This window comes from Condylura cristata, unplaced genomic scaffold (genome assembly GCF_000260355.1).
Source record: "Condylura cristata isolate star-nosed mole 26May11 unplaced genomic scaffold, ConCri1.0 scaffold00019, whole genome shotgun sequence".
Taxonomy (NCBI): domain Eukaryota; kingdom Metazoa; phylum Chordata; class Mammalia; order Eulipotyphla; family Talpidae; genus Condylura; species Condylura cristata.
The window spans coordinates 20,738,504-20,755,839 of record NW_004567120.1 but is presented as its reverse complement, the minus strand read 5'-3'; the positions used below and the strand labels follow the sequence as shown (position 1 = coordinate 20,755,839).

General features: G+C 34.2%; 1 protein-coding gene across 1 annotated transcript in view; it reads right to left on the bottom strand.

The window, feature by feature from the left end:
- HTR2C (5-hydroxytryptamine (serotonin) receptor 2C, G protein-coupled) overlaps positions 1-17,336 on the bottom strand; it is a 75,912-nt gene that overhangs the window by 53,113 nt on the left and 5,463 nt on the right. The window lies entirely within an intron of this gene.

Below are 17,336 nucleotides of genomic sequence, written 5' to 3'. Positions count from 1 at the left end.
TCTGTCTGTCTGTCTGTCTGTCTGTCTGTCTGTCTGTCTGTCTGTCTGTCTGTCTGTCTATCTATACACACACACACATACATATGTATATATACACACACATACATATATTTGTTTACCATGTTAACCCTGTACCTACCATAGATACTAAATAAATATTTGAGAGAAAGTGAATGATTTCTAAACTGAACATCTATAAATGGAAAATATTGGAGAGAAATTGGCTCCAGTGATTTTGTTTTCCCACATGTTACTTACATGTGACATTGTTATAAACCTGGGAGTGAGATGGGTGGTTTGTACTGTTTTCTGAGAAGAATTCATTTTCTGCTTCTTACCAGGACTCTTCCTCCCTCCTATCATTTCAAAGAGTTAGGGAGCTCTTGCCAAAGTAATTCTACTTTGACTTCCTGTGGATTAAAAAATGGGTAGAGGCCCTTCCTGGTGGTGCAGCAGGTTAAAGCGCAGCACTAAGAAAGTAAAGCCACTTCAGCATGAGTTCGATCCCATCCGCCCCGAAGGTGATCCACAAGGCGCAGCAGACCTCTCCTAACCCGCCTGTTGCTCACCTCAGCAGTGTGCTTTGTTGATCTGCCTATTCTGCTCCCCACTCTTTCTCTGGTGAATCCTCTCACAGATCCTGCACCTCTGGACTGTACCTCAGTTCTGAATGCATAGATAAATATATCTTTAAAAATGGGTTGAAGCATTTTTATGGATCTTTATGTTAATTTCTGATGTGCTCATATGCATATGTTTTGTGAATGCATGCATTCCTACTCATGCATATAATACAAGTATAATCACATGTATAGGCACATAAATATAATCAAAGTAGTTGTGATTGAAAAGATATATGCAAAATACTTTTTTTTTGTGATTGAAGCTTCATGCAATGAATTCAAATGAAGACAAATGAAGGGTTATACTTTTTTTCAATATGTTTGTGGCAAGGCAAATAAGAGAAAGAACAGGAGTTACATTTTCTACTCTGTACCACTAATACACATATATATTGGTTTCAGTGTTTATTTCTCATGAAATTCAATTAAATTTTATAAAGAGAATATTTAACTACTGCCTAGCTATCTTATATCCTTTCACAATGAATTACCATAAAATAGAATTTTTCTACAATAAACTGGATCAAATCAAATAATGTCTAACTTAAGTGATTCATTGACTGAGTTTTATAAATTTTGTTTTTGCAAACAAGCAGGATAACAACCAGTAATTTCTTTCTGAGAAAGGCCTGTAACAGGTTAATTTCCTTTCAGGAGTCAACTGAGAAAAACAAGGCCTTTTATTAAAAAAGTAAGAAAAAATTTAATTCTCAATGAGAAGCTGCAGCACTCAGAGGATCTGACTCATCATGGTATAAGGTATGTGCCTGATATTGAATGAAACACTATGATAGTCAGTTTCCTTTAAGAGTAAAGTATGATGGCCCTCCCTGGTGGCACAACAGGTTAAAGCACAGCACTGAGAAGCTTAAGCCGCCTCTGCATGAGTTCGATCCCCACCTGCCCTGGAGGAGATCCACATGGCGCGGCAGTCCTCTCCTGACCCGCCTGCTGCTCCCCTCAGCAGTGTGTTTCAGTTGATCTGCCTGTTCTGTTCCCCACTCTGTCTCTGGTGCATTCTTTGTATGAAAAGGCCCTCCCTAAGGGCGCAAAGGGCTAAAGCAAAGCACTAGGAAGCTAGCCTCAGTAGCTTCAACAAGTTCCACCCCTGACCAGAGAGCTGACCTACATGGATGGTGCAGCTGACCTCTCCTGACCAGCCCACTGATCCTCTCAGAGTGTACTTGCCAGTCCTCCTGTTCTGCTCCCCACTCTGTCTCTGGTGAAGCCTCTCATCCTCCACATCTCTGGCCTGTACCCCAGTTCTGTATGAATAAATCAATCTTTTTTTTTAAAGTAAAATATGATGAAGCATGAATCATAAATCTCTCATAAAGTGGCAAAATAAAAACTACACCAAAATGTTTGGCATTCTGTGGTTCAACTAGAATCACAAGCAGTCCTCCAACTTAATTACCACAAAAGGATCATTAAACTGTTTCAAAACCTTTTTACAAAACTCTCTTGCCCACAAGACTGAAGCAAATAATTTTCTTCTTGAGAAGGTGTCTCTAAGGGGGAATTTGTGGCTTTCTTGAGAACTATAATTTTCCTAATGTTACTTCTAAGAATAAAACATGGCAAGTGTATTTTGAGCAGAAGGACATTAATAAAGTCACTTCCTCCCCAGAGATAAGTTAAAGCGGGAAGATTAAAACTTGAACTTGAGATACAAAAACAACTTTTCCAAAGTTGGAATTGGAAAGTGTATATTGACGAAGCATAAAGATGTCATTAGAACCTGAAATTTATATGATTAATGAAGTTGTACAGCTCCTTGGGAGGTAGGGTGGTGGAATGGAGGGGAGAGGGCTGGGGATTACTTGGTTTTCTTCAGTTTTAACAATTTTGCATGGGAAATGTAAAGCTGCTCCCTGAACTTTAACAAAATGTTGTTATCTTCTAAACTTTTATCTAAACTCAAAACATCTAGAAGAAAAGAGTTTCCTTGTTGCAGACAATATTTGGAGGATTTCAGATAGTGCATTGATGTGCTTAACTTCTACATGAAAAGCAAAACCCCAGCTTTGTGTTATTAGAAAAAGGTCACTGCTTAGACCAAAAATTTTTTTTCCAGATCATCTAGTTAATTCTCTTATATGTAGGATGAGTATTTGTAAGCATTTAATTCATTTTTCCAACCCAACAGATAGTGTGATAGTGTTTCTCAACAGTGAAAACATAAAGGTTTCTTGTAGCCAAATTAGTTTTTTCACTCTCTCTCTCTCTCTTTTTTCTTACAATGCATGCTTTCTTTTCTCAGATATAGTCCAGATCTTGTGGTCAAATCATTCCTGACTTCCTTGGCTTTCTCCTTTATCATCTTCTTAAAATGTGATATGAGAGAAATTTATCTGTATGCATAAATTCATGCGTTGTGTTTACGGTCATACAGGTAAGATGAACCTTTTGAAAAGTTCTTTCCCAATTCTTATGTTTGTATTCTATAAAGTCCTCTGGGGGAACAGACCCAAGGACAGATGATTCATTCTCATCTGGAATGTAGGGTGGCCCAGAAAAGATTCTTATGGGTTTTTGAATTTGGGAAGACTCTGTTGCCCAGAATTGGGTGACTGGTACAAACACATGCCAAAGATAATGCTTCCTGGCAGACATGGACAGCTGTAATTAATTGCATCATTTATATTTCCCATGGTTAGTCAGACTCTTTTATGCCAGTCACCTAATAAAATAAAAACCTTAATGTTGAAGCAGCAAAGGCCGATCAGTAATGATGGCATTTAGAGGAAAATACAGAGGAAAAGGGTGAAGGAAACCTTTTTTCACCACCAACAACTAGCATAGAAAATCATTTTAAGTGAGAAAGTTAGATAGACGTAGATTGATATACTGAGCAAAGTGATTTCAGGACAATGGGCTCAGAATTGCAGTGAACAATTAGACTAACTAGAAGATTGTTATTCAAATGTTTTGATTTACAAAAATGCTATTTTTATAGTCCAAATGTTGTTCAACTCCAGCAGAACAAATTTAAGAAATGCAGAATAGTATAGCAGATAAAGACTACAGGGTTGAATTGTATGGAGTCAAACTCCACTTGTCACTTAAAGTCTCTGTAATTTTGGGCAAATCATTTCAATTCTCTGTGCTTCAATTTCCTCGCCTGTTCAATCTTTCATTCTATTGCTGAACCTACATCTCCTCTACTTTTTATGACTTAGTTGCTGCCAAGTTGGGGTAATTAGAAGCAATAGTGCCATAAATAATTCTTTATCATGTATCTTGTACTCAAGGGTAAGCCTTTCTCTACATTGTAAACCTGGCAATGGAACTTCTGAATCACAGAATACTTATTTACCTATATTGTTGCAGAATGTTAACATTTTTTTCAATATAGTTGCATCATTTTGCATTCCCACCACTACTGAATAACTGCTGTTGTCCTTTTTGCTTGTTAGCACAAATATAGTTACTCTAGTTTTTACCAAACTAATGATTAATTTTTGGCATTTAATTGTGGTTTTACTTTCCTGATTACTAATAAGTTTGAGCATCTTTACACACACACACACACACACACACACACACACACATATATATATATATGCAAAGATACATCTATTTCTCTGTGCGTGCGTGTATGCACTTCTTTTGTGACACATTTGTTCAATTTTGTCATTTTCTCAACTTCATTGTTTGCTGTTTCTTTAATAGATGCATGGGGGCAGTATAATCCAAGAATATTATAGCTTCAACTGTTGGAACTACTGCAAATTCTGTGAATTCTGGCTAGTGGTTAAATATGATCAGGGACAGATTTCTGTCACTTTTCTCCAAGGCACTTTTCAGACTCCAGGGGACAGGGTATGGTTCAGGATGGTGCACCCTTACATTAGCATTGCAAGCTTAATTTGGGGGAGGATCTTCTGTTTCTGTTCTTGTCTGAATATTTCAGATTCCCTTGTTTAGCAGATTTCTGCAGGACAAAATGTCCTTTAGACCCAAGTCTACATCTGGATTTCATCCTTAACTAAACTGTTGCCCTGATAATTATTATCTTCTTAGCGCTTCTTCCCTCCCTCCCCACCCCCTCTCTCTGACATCTCTGACACACACACACACACACACACACACACACACACACACACAAATTAGGTAGTTTAGTTCCAGGAAACCTTTTATGTTCTATGTCCAAAACTAGACGTTATTGCTATGTAAACATATACAATGTTATTTTGTACCTAATGCTTCTAATACCCATACAAATAAGTTGAGGCTCAACAAAGGAAAACCAGACTCTGAGCTAGAGTGATTTTTCATCAGTGCTATTTGCTAATCTTGAACCCTAACTATGCCCCCGATGGCTTTCCAGGAATAGTGGGCAATGTGATTCTGAATGAGCTCAAGGCCCCCATGTCCATGTGAAGGGATTATCCCACTTGAGTTTAAAGCATTTTTACTTAGAATAAGAAGTTGTATTAGAGATTTTACGTTTGAAACCTCAATACTGTCAACAAGTACTTAAGTCTATTTGAACATGTAGGACACAAGAGAAAACATATTTCTGGTTATTAAGGTCTTCTGACCTTTTGGGGCATGCAGTCTTTTTGATCTACAGAAATATTTTGGAACTTTTTCCAAGTCTCCTATATTGGTCTTATACTCATCACCAGGTATTCTGTATAAATGTTTAACCAAGTTCTTGTTTGTTTTAACCACATGCATTGCCTTAAGTATCTGACAATATTAATGAATCCTACATATTGCTATTGTTTTCAGTAATACCATAAGGATAGAGCTCTTTCCTGAAGAACTGAACTCAGTAATACAAAAAATAGCAACAATATCCTGGGAATAAATATTTGCAGTGCTATGGGCATGGAGCTTTATATGACACTCCATAGCAAATCAAGCCCCACAGTTCTGGCTGCTGGCTTTTCATGGTCACTGGGCTCCATGGCTGGAGTGGGAAGAAAATGGGAGTAGCCTCATGTGGACAAAACACAGATGCCATGGCTCTCACATAAGTACAGTTGGTTATTTTCAATGAGTGTCATTTATGATAGTTCTATGTTTCTGGTTAATCTCCAGAATTCTGAGTGTTTAATTTTCATAGTTTTACAAATATATTTACTGTTCTTATAAGAAAGAAAATTCACCAATGCTTTCATTCTGTCACTCTGAATGTCCTGTGCTTATAAATATTTCTTTATGCATAACACAGGGACATTATCTTATTGAATAAAATTAAAAGGGTTACTTAATATCATTTGCTACCAAGTTTGCATTCACATTTCCCAGTTAACTTAAGCTAGGATCTAAACAAATTGCCTCATTTAAATTAGAATCTAAGCAAGGTTTGAACGTTACATTTGTTTTTATGAAATCATGTAAAAGTGGTTTGCCTTGACCCTCAGGAGAAGGAACACTTACTAGAAGGGGATAGAAAGTCAAGGGTGTAAGTTAATTGCAGATGAACGACTTTATAGGCTCTGGGGAAATCATTCTAATTTTTGTTTACAAATAGCCTTTCCATCTTCAAAGTTATTATCCAACTATGGCTACGAATTCCCCTTTAACCTGGAGTGCAAATGAAGCAGCAAAATCTGGCAATAACAACTCTGGAAGTACTTGATCACTGAGGAAAAGTGAGGAAAGGGGAATGTCCACGTACTTGGGCAAAGCACCAATACTATAATTTGGGTTTCCTTTGAGAGTCAGATACTTCTCATCTTATTTGTACTTGCGAATTATGTTGTATTCTGCAGTATTCTACATTTTCCAGTGTTTTTCCTTGTTTGCTACTAAGGGATTGCAGGAAGAACACTGATACCTTAGAGTCTGTTTTCAATTCTACCAGTAACTGTTAATGCAGATGTTGCCTTTCTTCTCAGAGTCTCCTCCTGATTTACAAAATGAGGAGATCAGCTTAGAGTCTCTAAAATTTTTTTATTTCTAAAATATGATTATTCTCAGGCCCTTTTTAGGTAAATATTGACAATAAACAGACTTTCTTCAATGACTCTTCCTATGGCTATCCTGAAAATCAGGCACCCAAGACTTTTCCCTTTCTCCAATAATAACCATAACCATAATCTAAATCAAAACTAAAGTCTAATATGAACTATATTAATAGGTCAGAGATACTACTTGTTTTTCCTACTCAAGTTTCAAAATAAAACAATGTGACTGTAGTTCTCAGAATCTATTCCTGGTTCAGTGATTATCACTACTGGGGTAAGGATTCAGGACCTTGTCTTCACCCCTTATCTCTCTTAACAATCACAGCATTAATCTAATGTCTGGTTTTTGTAATAAGAGACAGTTTTGTAAGTAAAACTACCTCAAAAAATAGCTTTGAGTTAAATAAAAGCAAACATATATCATAACTAAGAATAGTCATTTACAATTTCAAAAATTTAAATAATGGGATATTATTTATCATTTTGGAATGTTGAATTAAAAAGTACATTAATGAGATGGTAAACTCATAAGGTAGACTTAACTGTAGATTTCATGAAGCTGAAAAAATGATCAATGATCTTGAAAATGGACTTTTAGTGGAAAACTTTAGTATATACAGTTATTGATTTAAAATGATGCAAATGTAAAACATATTTATAGTGCAATGCTATTTCAATAAAGTAATTAACAAGCAAAATTAAAATCCATTAATATCTTAGCTAAAATTAGAGCCAAGGACATGCAATTCTCAAAACTCAAACATTTCTATGACTAACATTTACATGATCGGTATTATTAGCTTTTATATAATTTTCTTAGTAACCAATTGTTTATCAGTAAGTAAACATAATATATTACAATGCTTAATAGAAAGTTTATTTATTATCTTCATTGCCTTTTTAAAGAATACAGGGATTGGCTACAATGGTCACCCACTGTTGAAAGTAATATATACACAGAGCTTATAAGCTTTGGTTTTTGAGGAATTAAAAATTAAAGATTTTGCTCGTTTTATCATAAACAATTACCTCATAGCATAAGAATTTATTTTTCATTGTTTGTATTATTTGAATATATCTTTCATTTGAAAAAATATATAAGAAAGTTGGTTTCAACTATGTGTTTAAATAATACGTACTTAGTTTTCTCCTCTGTACATGTTTCTCATGTTTCTAAAACAGCAACCAGAAAAATTCTTTTTTTCCTATATACATAAAAGTATACTAGCTGACAGTGTCAGAATTAGGGCTAAAGTACAATAAAAAATGATTAAGAACTCAAGAAAGATAAAATGTTTTCCTTTTCTTTCCTGACATAATTTTCAGTACATTTTCCTACATAATTTTGAGGAAAACATGCTTTTGAGTAGCTAGTCTGTTTCTTTTGGTTTCCAAACATGGTTTTGGTATGGAACAAGTGAAGCTTTTGCTCTGTAGAGGATGGCTTGACTTAGCCACTCTATTTGTATTCTGAATACCAGTTCAGACCACTTCCTTTCCTGCTTTGTTCTCAATAGGTTTAAATTCCATAGATTAGTTATGACTTTTCAATTACATAGAAAACACCAACCAAAAATCTACAATAGCTTAGGATAATTGGTGATTGAATTTACAGCCATAAAGATACTCAACTATGTCTTAAATATAATTAAAACAGAGAGAAATAGGCTGGTAATTAAAATTCTGATTTCATTACCTGTTTTATAAATTATTTCTCAGTGAGAAAAACTACAGTGAAAAAAATTTCATGCAACCTTCATTGCCTTGTTGATGTTCTCATTTCAATGAAACAATCACATCCAGTGACAGAAAAACAATTCATGAAGTGTATTTTTTGAAATTAGTGCTATGTGAACAGTGGATGAACAACTTGCCTTTGCCATATTTGGAATGCAGAAAATTTACAGAGCAAGAATTTAAAATTTTTGGTATATTTTATTTGGAGCACAAACCAAATTTTAGTTCTCATGAAATGTAGGCATTTGACTAAGGAGGAAAAAGAAATCAACTTTTAAAACTGTCTAAGAGGGCCTTCCCTGGTGGTGCAACAGGTTAAAGCACAGCACTGTGAAGCTATTCCAGCCACTGCAGCATGAGTTCCCATCCACTGCCAGGGAGGTGATCCACATGGCAAACACAAGGCGTGGCAGACCTCTCCTGGGCCACCTCCTGTATTCATCAGTGTATTTCATCAGTCTGCCTGTTCTGCTCTCCACCCTGTCTCTCATAAATCCTCTCAGTCCCTGCACCTCTGGCCTGTACCCCAGTTCTGTATGTATAGATAAATAAATCTTCAAAAATTTTTTTTTTAAAAAGTAAGCTAAGGATCTGGTAATATACAGCTCAAGCATTATATTAGAAGTGTATAGAGGTGAGTGAGAACAATTAAGATTCATAGTTCTAAATGAATCTTTAGCATATGAAGGGTTTTCAAAATTAAATTTCTGCTATTTGATATTAATATCATAATGATTAAGAATGAGGTTTATGGATATAGGCCCATTCATTCTAAGCAAATTTTCTTTTATGTGCGCTAAGATGGCATTAAGAAATATCAATAAAATGTCTCCTGAGTAATTTAAATGTGTAGGTTTTTGATCCAGGGTCACTTCGTGGGGCTAATAAAATTAATTAGAAAGACTGTAGACATTTATAAAAGTAGCTCTGTTTGTGTGGAATAGTAATCCTTTTCACCTACTTATCCCTCAAAAATGCACTATATGTCTATATTCCTAATGACACTTTTAGACTTGTTCAGTGCTATCAGTAAGGAACTTAGTTCTAAAATTTTAAAGCAGATGAAAACAGAATATATCTAGTTCAAATCATGACAATTTTTCAAAATTTCAAGATATACCATGCCTTCCCCATTGCCTTTTTATTCTATTTTCTAATCACACAGTAACAAAGCATTGAGACCTGGAGCTTCAAATTTGGTATGATAAGGGGGTGCTAATTTAGTCTGAAAAAATGTACTGAAATAAAATGACTTTGAGCAAAGTTATGGTTCTGAAAGAGTATCAGCTAGGACCATGTATCAGAACTAATAAGTGAATATTAGATATTAGTTATTATTATTATTGTAGGGGTTGAAAAACTTATTCCTATACATATATTTTCTTAATTGAGCCTCTCTGTGCATCTCAAGTGATAACAAGACAGAAAGCAGGAATCAGCTTTTGGTTTAAGTCTTCAGAAGCATAGCATGTTCTATATTTCCATGGATCGGTGGCATTAATAATGACCATCTGGAAAAATGGGCTCTTCATAGCAATGGTCTAGGTGAGAATGGACATTAGCCTCCTGAAATGCTAAAATCATGTCCTTCAGTTTTCCCCATTTGTAAAGTGGAGAAAATATAAAGTTCTACGTACATGTAGCTTTGGGGGATTAAATGAAGTGATAGGCACAGAATAAGTGCCGTGAGAGCCAGAGTAAGCCATCCACCACAAGCCACTTCAGCATAAGTATTATTTTGAGATGAAGGCAATTGAGAAAGAGCAGGTATAGAAAAGAGCAGGTATGGACCCTCCCTTTTTCTGCCTATAGGCAGGTTATAAATTTCCCTTTGGAATGTATGCTCTTCCGCCCCCACACCAGGAAGAGGTGAATAACTTTTATTATTGGAGATACACTCAACACTCCTAAGACTACATGAGGTGGAGTCTGCATAAGAAATCTTATTTAAATAATCCTTATCCTCTATTCGTTTCACCTAATAGTATATTTACTTTCCCACAGTTTATCTCCCTTAAAAGTCCAGCCCACTCTTCCCTTGTGTTTTCCCTGGTCTAATAGTTTCCGTGTGTCTTTACTTCTTTTCTGTGAAGTCCTATATATGCATTAGTAATAACACAATTCTCCTTGTCATAGTAATTTTTCCTGTTAATCTGTCTTTTGTCTATTTATTTTGCAGGATCCCAGTCATCAAACATAAGAGAATAGAACAAAAAGCTTTCTCTCCTCTACAGTATTCCACCTATGTTAGCTGTTCTGGTGATTTGTTATCATCATCTTCTTTGCCATCAGGATCTGGCATTGAGCAGGCATTCAGTTAGGCATTAGTTTTTATTTAGGTTAGATTACACTGCCCATGTGCTTGTAGTGAAATGAGCTTTGCATGCATAACTGGAAAGTTAACTAAAATCAAGTATGAATTTATTTTTCAATTTCTGAAGGCACTAAAGCAGTTATTAATCTACAAAAGTTGTACAAACTTAAGGAAGTATGGAAAGAAAGTGCAAAGAACTCTTAGTGATAGCAGGCCAGAAATAAGAACAAGAATTACAACTGTATTTTTCATTGTATCTCTGCAATTTTCTAATATCAATATTTCTTTTTATGAAGGAATTTGAAAGTTATCTGATAAAGAATATTTTAACGTAGGCTTTGTAAAAAGCTTTCAATGCAAGAATTATACTTATTAGAAAAGGGAAAAGGGGTATTGGGAGAAGATAGCTGAACTAGATAGAAAAGAATCAGAGGTCTAGATGTGTGTGACTGGGCACCCCAAGTATGTAGTCTCATGAATTGATTCGCAAGAAAAAAGGAATTCTTTACTTTGATTTAAGAAGTCAGATATGTGGCAAATGCTAGTTATACACATGCACATAGACTGGCGAGGTCACTGACTAAATTTTCAGAGGGAATTTTGTGTGGATGCCTGTGGACAGGAATTAAGACATTGATAAACAGACTCTGGATCAGTCCTCTAGAATGGCTTAGCCCTAGAGAGATAATAAGCTGAAAAACAAAAAGGATATGGAAACTGATTGGCCAAAGGGCTTGTGGGAAGGGGGCAGATACAAACATTGCTTTTTTTCTGTGTTTAGATAACCAAACTCTCTACAGTCATGAAGGGACATAGTCCTCATTTTTGCAAGGCACACTATGTACAATGAAGACTGAAGCAAATGTAGCAACATGTAGTATCTTGACAGTTTGTAGATTTGGCGGCAGCAGGTGACAGCACCCAAGACAGGTAGCAGCATTCTCATGGAAGGCGCTGGTGGTGAAATGGCAGAGCATCAGCAGAGACCGCAATGCCTGGTGGAAGACTGTGGATGCCCAACAGACATGGCGGTACTCAGCAGATGCCCAGCAAGTAATGATGGATACCCAGGGGTGGATGGTGGATGGTGGATGCCCAGTGGGAGATGATGGATGACCAGCGGATACAAAGAATGGTGGCAGGTAATGGTGGATACATACGTGCTTGATGAAAACTCCAACAGTTGTAGCAGTGCATGGTGCACATGAATTTATTCCTGATCACATGTGAGACAACACATGGGGCCTTGTAGAAGTACTTGGAGGGAAGCTGTGTGTTTTTCTAGGGAGTACCTTTGTTCACACTTTAGAATACAAGCCAGTGAATTTAGGGTATTTTATATCAAGGTTGTTTCTTTTGTGTCTCACGAGGTCTGTCTCAAACTTAAATGTTTTTAGGACCAGGTAGGTAATAGCAGTGAGTATGCCCACTATGTAGTTGGATGCACCTACAAATTAAGTAAAAGATATTCATTTACAAAGTGTCAAAATCATTGACTAGGCTAAAAATAAACTTATTTGTAGGTAGAAGTCAAATAAAGGGCTACAAGTTCATGTCCTCTGACTTATGTGAGTAGTAAGTATCAATGTCCTAGACAATGTGTCATTTATCTAGCAACAGTGGTGTCACTTTTATACAAATGAGAAAAAAACATTCTCAAGTTTGAGAATAAGCTCTATGTATACATAATTCAGAGATATTTTACAGATGTGAGGATATTGTCTTTCTGCTATTTGTTAACCAACTCAAAGAAATCAGGGTGATTCTATTTATCACATGCATATTTCTATGAGAGGTATAGTCCAGAAAATGTAGGACAATTTAAACTCCAGTGAATGTCTTTTAAAGAAATCCTCAAAAATCCCCAGAAATAACAATGGGAAAAAAATAAAGATAGGTCTATATTTTCTAGATGTTCTTAAACACTGTCTTCTAAATGTATTTTTGGTGCCTGGGTCAGACAATATTTATTCTTTATGACAAGATATAACTATATAATAAAGGGGAGCTACAGTTTATGGGCCTCTTAAAAAAATAAGGAAAACAATTTAAAATGGAGGAAGACAGCAGAAAACATATAGTCCCCTTTAGTGGAATAAACTCCAAGAAGCACAGATTTGCCATCCTATTGCTATCTCTTTCTCTCTGTATCTCTATCTGTATCTCTCTATATCTGTCTATAGATATGCCTGCAAGCACACACACACAATGTAATAATTTTGTAAGGGGTGAGGTGGCTAATTTAATAGCTCTGCTTTATGTTTTTTTTTTTAATTTAAATATTCTTTCTTTTGGAAGTATAGGTGACACTCCCCTTCAAGTGTTGTTGTCATAGTGCACCCACCATCTAAGCATGAGTGGTCTAAAGATATTCTTAACAAGAAGGGATGCTTTATGTGACATGTAGCATGAAGCACTAATTAAAAATGAGGGCTTTGGTGTTTGTTAGCATTGTGTCAAATAATCAGTTATGCGACTTTCAAATTCTGAGTCCTTAACTATTACTTAACTTCTTTAAACATTAGTTTCTTCAAAATGAAAAATATTTCTCATAGGTATCATTTTTGGAGGACTAAATGAGATATTACATACAAAAATTTTGGAAGAATGTTCTCAATTATATTTATTGAGAATGAGAAAATATGTTGATGACTGTAGTCTAATGCCTCAGAGAGTAACTAATCACAAGTTTTAGTTCTAAGACCAGTTCCAAATTCTTTCACATTTCCATTAATGTGTATACACAATAGATCAATTTTCTGTATGTAGCTGATCATATAAGAGATTTTGGTAGTAATTAACCATCTCATAATTTCATAGGAATTTTATCTACTGTACTTTATTTTTAATCAATGCATTTCCTAATTCAAATGAACAGAAAGGCCCAACACCCAGTATACTTAGCTTCTAAATGTTCCAAATTGGGTGTTTAAGTAATTATTGTAACTAGTCATATTTAGAAAGATAATTGGTATCTACTTGTGTTAGTCCACTTAAAGTGGTTGTATATAAGTTGCATAACTTTCAATTTGTAAAAGTATTTCCTCTGAATAAGAATGGCCTTACTCTGTTCTAACTCATAAAAAGAGTAAAGATAAAATAGGAAATGCATTTGTTTTTCAAGGGAGGAAAAGGTTAAGAATCAAGACAGCAAATCGGAAGGAAATGGTGTACAACGTGTTACGTACTATAAATATCAGAACAGGGGAAATTAACTTGAATTACAGGCACCAGGAAGTTGGGAACTAGCTTCAAATTTGGAAATGATACATATCTTCAAACCTGAGCTAAGTAATTTTAATTCCTCCCATGTAAAAACTGGAAACAAACTTCATAAAAAATAATTTTTTAAAGATAAGCCTTATTTATGAGCACATTGAGGATATGAAATGGATTACAAAGAAATTCTCTTTTGTGTTTACAAGAACATGGAAGGAAATTGTCACTGTAATTATGAAAGCTAAAAAATATTAATCATGGCCCTTTAATTTAATTCTATATATATAAGAGCATAGTATCCATTTCAGGCAGAAAAGGGGAAATTATTCAAACAGAAGATTCAACAAATATTTTCCACACTTTTGTGGATGTGCAATATGGGTGAAAAATCCAAATATCTATGTTTGAATCTAGGGCTTAAGTATTAGTTCTTTTTTCCCCCTCCATTTTTGATTTGCTTGTTAACTGAGTGTGAATATGTTCTGCTAAAGTTCAAAGTTTCTTCTTTTTGTTGATAAATGATTGTATGCAATGGGGAAGTGATTTATATACTTGAAAATTTCAGGAAAAAAATGGTCATTTTTGAAAGACCTTTCAGGGACATGAAGGTAATTTGAAAATAAAACACCTTTAATTTTGATGTTCATTATCATTTTGAATTTACTTCTTTGTGAGACAATCGAGTAGTGACATTAAGAAAGATGAGATAAACTGGGATAGTATAACATTTGCCATTGAACAAAACAAACAATGATATTCAATTTTGTATGTTATATTGTACTTTGAGTGTTGATTTGAATAAAATTGTATAACTTCCTTACATAATATGGGTCTGGCTATTATTATTAAATATTTGCAAAGCAAATATAATCCTCAGGCAAAAAAAGAATTTTATATAATCCTGGCGAGGCAAATGTTAGCAATTCTTGTGTTTGTGTTGTCTGATGATTCGTTGGGAACATATATCTACCTCTATGTAAGAAACTCCTGACAAACTTGCTAGAAAGAAATTAGGAGGGCAAGGGTGAATGGCTTTCTAATGTGTGAGCTGTTTTCTATTACATTATGAAATTATAACAGTTAGTTGAAAATTATAGAATGTAAGTTGTCTAGAAAATATCTAATGATACATTTAACTATTTTATGCTCATGTACTAGTAATTTTTAGCATGAAAAAAATTCTGCTGGTGATATACACATATTGAGAAATTTTCCTTTTAATTGATTTATTTTTGGTATGATCAGCATGGAATATCCAGTTGCACTTACAGGCACACAGCATCACAACTTTATACATTTTGGGTTTCATTTGTGTTTTCTTTTGTTATAATTATGAACCTATGAATAAAATAAAGCTAGAAGAAATAAAACTGTAATGTAAATATCTGAGAAGAAATTAAAATATCAATTTGGGGTTAGTGGTGCTGTAGGAATCTGTGGAATATTGAGAGAAAATAAGGATTTCATCTTTTGACTTAATTGAAAGCTATATTAAATTAGAATGGAATGATGCCAAGGACACTTTAGTCCAATTGTTTTTTATGACCTTAGTTCTTAACTATGTAATTTCTAAAATAGCAGCAGTTTTGTATATAGATACCCTCTTTCTTTTCTTAAATTTATGTTTTAAATATTACACATGAATCAATATATATAGGGCAATATTATACATATTTTTCTTCACTAGAGAGATCAAGATTCCAGTTTCTAGACTAGAATGACTCAGGAAGCCTCAAAACTTATATATGATTTATGTATATATTTTCAAATTAAACTTTTAATTTTTAGATAATTGCAGCTTCACATGTAGTTACTTATAAGAAATAATGCTGGGAGACTGCATATATTTTTACTTCACAAAACATCTCTGTGACCACGTGAATTCATTTTCTCTGCCTTTTACAAACACAGCCTATTTCCTCTTCCACACTCCTATTATTTAATGCTGGAAATCAGTATCTATTCTCTATTTGTATAATTTTGTCATATAAAGAAAGCATTAGAAATGGAAGTATACAGTTTGTTGTCTGTCAAGAGTGGCATATATTGTTCAGAATAACCCTGTGGAGATTAACCTAGATTATTGTGTGAATCAAGTCATTCATTCCTGTTTCATAGGAGTCTATGGCGCGGATATACTACAGTTTGTTTAAACAGTCTTTTAAATTTTTTTTCTTGCATCATTGTTTATTTTTGTACAGTATTTAATTTCTCCCCTCAGGTGTGGTCCCCATATATCTCCCATCACCATCTAACCTGTTAACTATCACCATAAACCCTTGTGCTCTTCCTTCCCCTTAGCTATATGGACTTTTAATGCAGTTTCTAGTTCAGGCTGTCAAAGCTGTTAAACTGCTAGTTAAAGCTGGTATAAACATCAATGTACAGGTTTTGGTAAACACCTAAATCTTCATTTCTCTGTGATAAATGCTGTTTGTATAATATTTGCCTATTTAGATTTTTATGAAAATGCTGAATTATTTGCTAAATTAGCTGTAAAATTTTATATTACCACCAACAATATATGGCCAATTTAGTTTCTCAGACTCCTTGACAGCATTTACTTATGTGACTTTTAAAATTTTTTTACCATTCTGATAGTTATATAGTAATATTTCATATATAGTTTTAATTTACATTTCTCTAATGTCTAAAGATATTAAATATCTTATGTGTTAGTCACCTTTATTATCTCTATGATGAAATGTCTCTTCAGGTCTTTTGCTTATGGTTTAAATGAATAGTTTTTCTGTGTTTGTTGAGATTAGAAAGGTCTATGTCCTAGACACTAGTTGTAGTAGACTGGAAAATAACATCACAAAATATACTCACATACTAATATCTGGAATCTGTGGATATTATAGGGTAATAAAAAAAAGGCTTTGTGTATTTAATTGCGTTAAGGTTATTGAGGTGGAGAGATTAACTTGAATTATCTGGGTGAGGCCTAAATGCAGTCACACTAATCTTTAAAAAAATGTGGAAGGAAATTTTATAAAGAAAATAATTACAAATATATATAAATGTAATTCTATATTTTCAATAAGCTTTTCTATTCCTAAAAAACTTTGCTGGGATTTTCATAGCAAATAAATTAAATCTACAGATCAATTTGAGAGCTTGTTCCTAATCTGTGGGACCTTTAAATTGGATATTCATTGTCATTGTGAACTTATTTTTGCAGAGATTATAGAATGGTGATTTTAAGAAAATAAAGTAAGCTGGGATAGCATAATATGTTTACCATTGAATCAAATATGATGATATTCAATTTTGCATATTGCATTTTATTTTGTATGTTGATTTGAATAAGTTAGTATAATTTCCTTACAGATGGGCATTATTATCAAATCTTTATGTAGTTTCTGTTTCACAGTTTGACTCCATCAAGAACCTCCATATTTCCATTCATTTTAGCTCATTACTACATGGAGTATTGTTAAAACAGCTGCTTTAAAGACTTAATGCCAATATTTTGTTAATTTATAAGTTGATATTCTGTTATTTCCTTTTTTTTTT